This window comes from Sapajus apella, unplaced genomic scaffold (assembly GCF_009761245.1).
Source record: "Sapajus apella isolate SASKATOON/1434 unplaced genomic scaffold, GSC_monkey_1.0 scaffold3, whole genome shotgun sequence".
Taxonomy (NCBI): Eukaryota; Metazoa; Chordata; class Mammalia; order Primates; family Cebidae; genus Sapajus; species Sapajus apella.
In genome coordinates, this window is record NW_022436943.1 from 42,734,765 (window position 1) to 42,743,600 (window position 8,836).

The following is an 8,836-nucleotide window of genomic DNA, read 5'->3' on the forward strand; positions in this document are numbered from 1 at the left end:
TCGTTCTACTATAAGGACACGTGTACACGAATGTTCATTGCAGCACTGTTTACAATAGCAAAGACCTGGAACCAACCCAAATGCCCATCGACGATAGACTGGATAGGGAAAATGTGGCACATATACACCATGGAATATTATGCAGCCATCAAAAACGATGAGTTTGGGTCCTTTGTAGGGACATGGATGAACCTGGAAACCATCATTCTCAGCAAACTGACAGAAGAGCAGAAGATCAAACACCGCATGTTCTCACTCATAGGCGGGTGTTGAACAATGAGAACACATGGACACAGGGAGGGGAGCACTACACACTGGGGTCAGTTGGGGGGAAATAGGGGAGGGAGGGTGGGGGGTGGGAAGCTGGGGAGAGATAGCAAGGGGAGAAATGCCAGATGTAGGTGATGGGGAGGAAGGCAGCAAATCACACTGCCACGTGTGTTCCTATGCAACAATTTTGCATGTTCTTCACATGTACCCCAAAATGTAAAATGCAATAAAATAAATAAATGGGAAAAAATAAAAATAAAAAATAAAAAAAAAATAAGACCCAACAACTGTCCCTAAGGAGAGATACCTACAAATAAGCATACAATTAACACAGAGCATGTTAATTTTAGATATAAATATAAGATGCTATTGGAAGCGCAGGAAAAGTCTACCTGGATCTTGGAATAAGGAATGACATATATGCAATCTGACAGATAAATTAGAGTCAATCAAGAAAATAAGGAAAGGGCATTCCAGGCAGAAGGACTCGACCGTAAAGGTTCAAAAGAAAAAGAGATGATGTGTTCAAGAAGGAAAGTGGTTCGATGCAGCTGGCGTAGAGGGTAAGATGGTGATGGATGTGCGGACGACTCTGTCATTGTTAGCAGGAGCCCCTTATGAAGATTCTTCTGTGACATGCTGAGGAGTACGGGCTTTGTCCTATGAGATTTGAAGCCACTTTAAACCAAATTGCATCTGCCCAGGTATTTCTAACTATTTCTTTCTTTACCTATATGCTATTTTTATTTTATTTAAGGACTACGAATGCTGAAGTTTCCCCAACTGCCCTGGAAGAGTTTGTCCAACATCTTGGCTAGATCACTCTAGTCCAAGAATTCTAATGCTTGGTTTCAGAAGCATACAGCAGATCACTCACAGGCACTCAGAGGTAGCAGGTCCATTTTTAAGTTCGCTTTCCTTTCTCTTTGCCAACTCACTCTCTTAATCCCCTAATCTGCTGCCAGGTATTCTGTGACCTGGTATTCTAACCTGACAACATTCTAGTTCACAATGATCTCTTTATTTCTGAAATGAAGAATGGTCAGAAATCCCTATTCCTTTTCCATTTTTGCTAACCGATTTAAGAGCAAAGGTGCATATCTGATATTGTATAATTATGTGGCCTTTCTTCTTTAGTCAGAACTGCTGGAATGATGCTAAATCGAAGGCAAGCGCCTATGCGAGCTCTGTAGTGAGTGGAGCCCTCAAAAGGTACTTACCATTGCCTGGCCATTGTGAATCTGTGTGTTCCCTATCATCGGAATAGTGAAGATTTTCTTCCCATCAATCACTGGATAAAAGGAATGATGCCCTTCAAAAAAATTCCCATTAACCTGTAAAACTTCAAGTCACTTCTGACATTTTGAGCTATTGGCTGGATACTTAGCCCGAAGATGTTTTTAATGAATTTCTTCTACTTCAAAACAGCAGCAGAAAAAAAAAATCTGTTTGTGTGTTATGTGGGTCACAGTCAGGAAATAGGTATATATAGCAGATCTCGGGAGAGGAACAAAGATCTAGAGAGGGTTTTGAGGTCAGTATAAGTCTACTAGACACATCAAATCTGTTAGACATGTTGGTAGCGAGGCACAATTTTATGATTCCTCTGCTGAATGGAGCTTTTAAGAAGCTACTGATCCTACCCCTCTTTTGACTATACAGTAACATAAGCAGCTAACATTTATGAGCATTTATTTTGTGTTAGTTGCTGATTTAAGAATTTTAAATGTATCAAATTTAATCTTCACGATAATCCAAAACATGTGCTCATAATCACCATTTTACAGATGTGGAAACTGAAGGCACAGAGATTAAGGGACTTATGGAGGTAACAGCTTGGTGCACAGATGCATTTCACACCCAAGTAATCCTTCAAGGCCAGGAAATATTGGCATCCAAAGCATTCTTAAGTATCAGAAATTCTGAACCAGGGGCAAGGAGTTGAATAGATATATACATTTTAGGTTTTTATTACAGCCATGAATTTGGTAGAGGAATGCTGGAGAAATGATGGAATGTTTTACAATGAAAAACAGAACATTTTCTATGGATCTCCAGCTACCTCTGCACTTTTATACTTCAGCCTGATATCAGTCTCTTTATCTGCCATTGAGACACCCCAAAAGGCACCGGGCTACAAAATACACATATGAATTAAAACAAATGCTTCAACTGGGTTCTGACTGACAGTGTATGAGGCTGAAACCCAACCTATCCAGAACTTGGATGAGTTCTGGACACTCATAAGAGGTAACTGTGGGACAGCCCTGCTGACCAAATGGCCCTAAAGCAAGACTTTAGTCCAACATTGGAGTGCTTTTTCATGGGATCTGATGAGTCAGGGTTTATGTTTGCACTGCAGAGTCACATCTGAGAAATTCTTTTTCTGCCCCATTGTTTTTCTCTTTTGATCACTAGGTAATTTCCATTTCTATTAAATTCAGATTTGTCAAAGAGCATGCAATGAATGCTAAAACCAATGTTCCTAACTTCTCTTCTTGCTATTCCTATATCCAGCCAGGAGAGGGCAGTCAGAGTACATTTTAGAGACTATAGGCGGCTGCTGACGGTGGGAACCCTCAGAAAGATTTTCCCTTTTAATGTGAGGTACCCCTGAATCCCTTTCTTCAGGGTAATGTGAAAACCCAAATTTTAAAGCCATATGTAACATGCTGTCCTAAATAACAGCAGAGTGTTATGGTCCCTTTTAAGGCACTAGTCAAAGCTTAATCTTTAAAAGCACAGATGGCAATAAATGTGATCAGAATTCAATTAAAAGCACAGAAAAATATAATCAGAATGCAAGTTTCCATTAAGCAGAGAGTTAAGGGTGGATCAGACTGAAAACACCAGTGTCTTCCGTGTCCTTGAGACACTCACTGTGGTATAATTAAAAGTTATTTTTCAGCACCTTGCAATATATTTCTGTTAAAATACAATTTCGGGTTCTGCTTGCAAAATTTGGATTCTTCTACTGAGGCTGGGCACAGGTCTTTCACTTTTCACTAAAAAACCTTAGCAGTGATTGAGTTATTAATAACAACACGGGCTTAGGGCCATCAGACATTACGTGCAGGAGTAAAAGAAAGGTTATATCTTATAGTAAACTTTCTATTTTTGTCTCCGCCTTCTTGATTGAAGCTACAGTAATTCTCACAACCAGCTTTATCAGGTGGTTCCTTAATAGGAAGACAGGGTTTAGAGCCAGGTAGAATTTGTTTCATAGTTTGGCTCAGTGAAAAGATTTGGGGCAAGTCTCATAATTTCTGGGTCAGATTTTCCCCAGCAAAATGAACACTGCTCTGATCTTAATTGAAGCAGGAGAAGTAAGAATTGAAGCAGGAGCTGCTGCTGATTTTGTCGTTATTTTGACCAAATTAGCCGGACACTAACCAGTGGCTTCCTTCCGAAGAGTAGCTAAGCTTTCCTCTGCTCTGGCAATGCAAATGTAAGTCCAATGATTCTGGCTTTTACCTAACATGCCAGTTTTCAATATTAAAAGGCAAAAATTCAACTTTGGAGGTTTTGACCCCCCAGATAGTTACATTTCTCAAATTTCTTTTCTATAAAATTTTCTACATACTTTTCTTCCCTTTAGGAATGTGAACACTAAAAATAATGAAAAAAATAGCAAAAAAAGTTCTCATGACTAGTCACAGTTGACTCTAAGTAAGTGAAACAGTTACCTCTTAGGAACCAAATTTGGTTCTTAAAAAAAAAAAAAAAAACGTATTTTCAGCAAATACCATAAATGTACCAAAAGCTATTCTTAGGTTATTTGTATATTGTCTTGCATTTTATGTATGTAAATTTAATGCAGAAATAAAATTATCAGCTTTAAGAAAACACTTTCACAAACATGATTTCTTATTTTATAACAGTCTTCTAAAGAAACAGATATTACTTTATTCATATTCTACCAATAAATAAACTGATGCTAAAGGATCTACACAGATCTCAGAAACCAGGTTTTCAGACTCCTAGCTCAGTCCTCTTTATACAGTACTGAATCATTTTTATAGCCCAATTTCCAGAAATTTTAATCAGGATGCATTTATAAGGAATCAACAAGTGTACCAGCCGCCATCCATGTTCTCAGCAGGCACGGCAGTGCTGCGTTGTAACATCCTCTGACCATTCTTAATACTACAAAGCCTAGTTTTATAATACACCATCCCGCCCCAGAGGTAACCAAAGATTTTTGCAATTTCTTAAGTCAAAAGTGTAATGAAGCTACTCCACGAGAGAACACTAGCAACTAAAAAGGCACATTATTTGATCCTCAGGGTAATAACACCTTTGAGTGCGTGCTTAACTGTTGGTAGTCAGAGTGAAGCTTAGCAAGACTAAGAACTAGAAGGGTGTGCCATCATTTGGATAATACAAACTGGAATAATTTGTTGCAAAGAACTGGGTTATAGCCATTTATTTAGTTTTTCAGTATGAATGGTTGGCATATGTATGTTGTTAGTAAACTCTATTCTCAGAGAATCCCAAAGAATAAAGAATGATATTGGAATACTGCATAGGCATTGCTAATTAATAAGGAATTTCTAATGGGAGTGCCAGAAAAGGGTAATACGTATTTTTAACAGGGTGTCACAATAAAGTCAAGGGCTGACTATATGTCAGGACTGTGTGATCAGGGCTTTTTATATATTGTTTCATTCAATATTCATGACAAGGCTATGAGATAGGGACTGTCATTATTAAACCAGTACAGATAAGAAAGCAAAGGCTCAGGGAGGGGCCCTTTGCATGAGCCAAAGACTTTCACAAGGAGATAATGAGAAAATGAGGTCACAGTAGAGGTGGGGAACAAATTATAACAGGCCTTGGGTGATAAGCTATAGGCTTAATATTTTATTCTACAACCTTTGGTGAAATACTGAAACCCTAAGGAATATTTTAATAGGATTATTCAAGCTGCAATGTGTAGAAGCAGAATGAAGGAGGGAGACTGAGAACAGTCAGCAAGCTAGTGCTATATTCCAGAGATGAAGGTCCGGGCAAGGACAGCAGGGAGAGGAAGGAAGGATTCCCTTGGTGATGGAATGCATGGCGGGCATGGTGTTTAAGATTTAGAGGCTCAGAGACTCAGGGCTTCATATGCTGATATAGAAGGAGAAGAAAAATCAAACAAATTCATATTCATCTAAAAGTTTCTTTATAAAAATCAGCTTGTGATGTTAAACAGTATGTTTTTTTCTCATAAATGTAGTTTTAAATGTGATAAAACAAATCAAAGATCTTTATATATAAAGTTGTGCTGGTCACCAAATAGTATAAATGTTTCAGGATTCTAGGCACATGGTCAGCTTGTTCTATCTGGGGCCCATGTAATGAGTTGAGGCCATATGACCTCTAAGATTAGAGGTTGTTTATTACTGCTTATAACCTTACTTAATCTGAATGATATGCTAGTAGTTTGAATCACAAAAATCAGAACAGCATTTCCTAGAGTTAATGTGACAATAATTAAACTTTAGGGAAAAAAAAATACACACTGAATACTTTATGAGAGCCTTAATATGTGATAAAGGGAGTGAGTGAGTCAGAGTGTGTGTTCATTGATTCCTCCATTTGACAGAAGTTTACTGAGAAAAATGCATCCAACATTATCTAGACAATGAGGATATGAACTTCTTGGCCTCTGCTGAAATAAATCCAGCAATCTTATGAAAGAAGATCAACACTGTAAAGTATTTCTAATAGGATTATAAACAGAGTGCTATAGGTGTGCAGAGGAGGGTAGTGATTCCAGCTGGGCATAATCAGAAAAACTTCCTGGAGAAGCAGGTGTCTGAGCCGAGACTGAATCATACATATAATTAGTTATTTGAGGAGATAAGCAGTTTTAGAAAATGAGGCTACCATGTTCAAAGAAACAAGACAAAATGGTTTGAGCATGTTTGGAGAGATACAAATAATTTTCTAAGACTGGGACGCAGAATGGAAACCGAAAGCGAGTGTAGACACTAGAGGCCAGGTGACCTGAGTGTAGTATCAGAGAATGGAATCTGGACTTGATCTTGAGGGTGAGGAAAGTCACAGACTTGAAGCAGAGTGATGACTTGATTAGATTTTTGAGAAAAGAAAGAAGATAATGACTTATGAAGAGTGTTAACTAGAAACAGGAAAATGAGTTAGGAGGCTGCTCAGTAGTTCATGCAAAGAATGATGAAGTTCAGAATTAAGATGGTCACAGAATAAACGATGGAGAAAAATAAATATACAGAAAAGATATAAGCTAGGTACTGTGCAAGAGATAAAACTTCGTAACTCAGGAATCTGTCTTGGGAACCTGAATAGATGGCAATAGTTTTCACTAAGATGTGAATGAGGAGGAGAGCAGAAAAAGAGAAAGGGAACATAATAAGCTTAATCTGTAACTCATTAGCACATTTGATTTGGGAAACGTCTTGTCAGCCATAACTCTTGATCTTAGAAAATCCACATAAGCTAGTGATACAGCTTTGGAGATGTGAGCATAATTGAACATATAAACTGATAGATTACCCACTTAGGATTATTTACCACAAAAATTCTAAGTGGGTAATCGATGCAGTTTACCAATGAAAAACATTCAGAGGAACGAGAGGGTCCAGACACCAATACACAAGGAGCAGATGGAGGGAAAGTAATTCAAGAGTGAAATCGAGCAGGACCATCCAGCTATTGAGATACAATGCGGCTTGATGAACATCAGCAAAAGGGAGACCAGGGTGAACGTTCTACCCATCAAATGCTATAGAGGCCATTCATGAGTGTGATGTGACCATTCCGTAGAGAGAGTGGGACAGTGAGATGTAAACACAACCCATGATCCAAAAATGGATACAAAGTGTTCATTTCACAAATAGTTATTAAACACCTACTATAGACTTGCACAGAGGAAAAAGACAAGGAGGTAAATTCCATGCACCTTAACATTAATAAAAACAATTCAACTTCTTCATTGACATTCCAGATTCCATCCCTCTTCTTTATCCTACCCAAGATGATCTCAATCACCTCTGGTGCCTACAGGTCCATGGTCCTATGTCCACTGCTCCAGAATCCAAAAAGCTCTGGAATTTTTTCAAAAATTCAACTTGCCCTGAACTAAAGGGAAACTATTTGTAATCTTTCTATGTAAACATTCATACATAATGTTAAGGCCGGCTGCCTCGCGGGAGGCTGGACACACCCACCTCTGCACTCAGCACCAGGCCTGCACTTGGCACCTAGCTCTGCCACATGGCTCCCCTGGAAGGCTCCCTGATGCAACCCTGGCCGGCTCTCACACCGGAAAACCCACCCAACAACCTGCCAACCAATAGCGGCCTGCCCCTTCTCAATCCTGCTCCCCTGGACCCAATCAGAGTACCCAGCTGTTGCTTGGTCCTCCTAGCCATAAAAACCCCAGCCCCAGAAAGTCAGCGCAACTTCTCTGGCCCCCTTTCTCTGGACCATGGAACCTCACCGGGGAGCTGAATAAATTGGCATTTAATTATCTTATACTGGCCTCAGCTTCCTCATTTTAAACTCGGCAATAACCCTTACACATTTTACTACAGCAATAGTGACACATATGATTAAATGGAGCTACACTGGCTCCCACTTTTGATATCATCAATGATACATGTTTTTTATTTGCTTTTAAAAATTTTCAAATTGAATTCCAAATCCCATATGACTTCAAAGACTCTAGATGAGAGATTATGGATATGTAGAATTATAACACTTTATAACACCTCAGAAAGTATATGTTTTTCTTTCTCGATTAGGCACTGCCAATGGGAACCATACATAATATTTATTTTGAGTGTGAAACTTTCTGGTGGAAACCAAGTTATTGCACCAAACAACAGTCTATTTATCCCTCTCTATGGCAACTATCACCACTGCTCCAGTGCACTCACTCACAGAGCAATCAGCGGTGACTGGAGGGTGCTCCTCAGCTTGCAGAGAGATGTCCTGTCCTGGAGTTGACCTTGTTCCCCTGAGCATTCTTTTTGCTTCCTTCGCTCTATGGCCCGGTTCTGCTGGCTCCCTTTTCTGCCCTGCACCTGGGTCTGCTTCCGTTTTCTTTTCCATGAAATCTTAGGCCAGGAGAATCTTCCCATTCTCATTTGGCAAGCTTGGGATCATTACCATGTCAGAGCTGGAAGAAAACTTGGAGAGAGCATTGAATTCAATCCCTGCCTTTTAGAAATGAGGATACAGAGGCACAGAGAAGTGAAGGGATTTGGCCACATCACCTAGGTAATTTATGACAAAGCTAGGATGTCCATCCAGGCAGCGAATTCAGTTTACCAATCAAGAGAATTATACAGCAGAGGAATAGGTGGGGTAGGTGTGTAATGGACATTTTTGTTTCACTCTGGTTGGGTTGTTTTACTATCCAGTATTTATTGTCTTTTCCTTTGGGGATGATACCTCAAGTTTGCTTCACAATATCACCTCCCTGTCTCTTTCCCAGGAGTTCAAAGAGAACTCACTCAAACCCTTAGTTCCGCCAGGCAACACATAACTCGGCCCTGACCAATCAGAAAACCACATCTTTCAAGCACAGTGATTGACC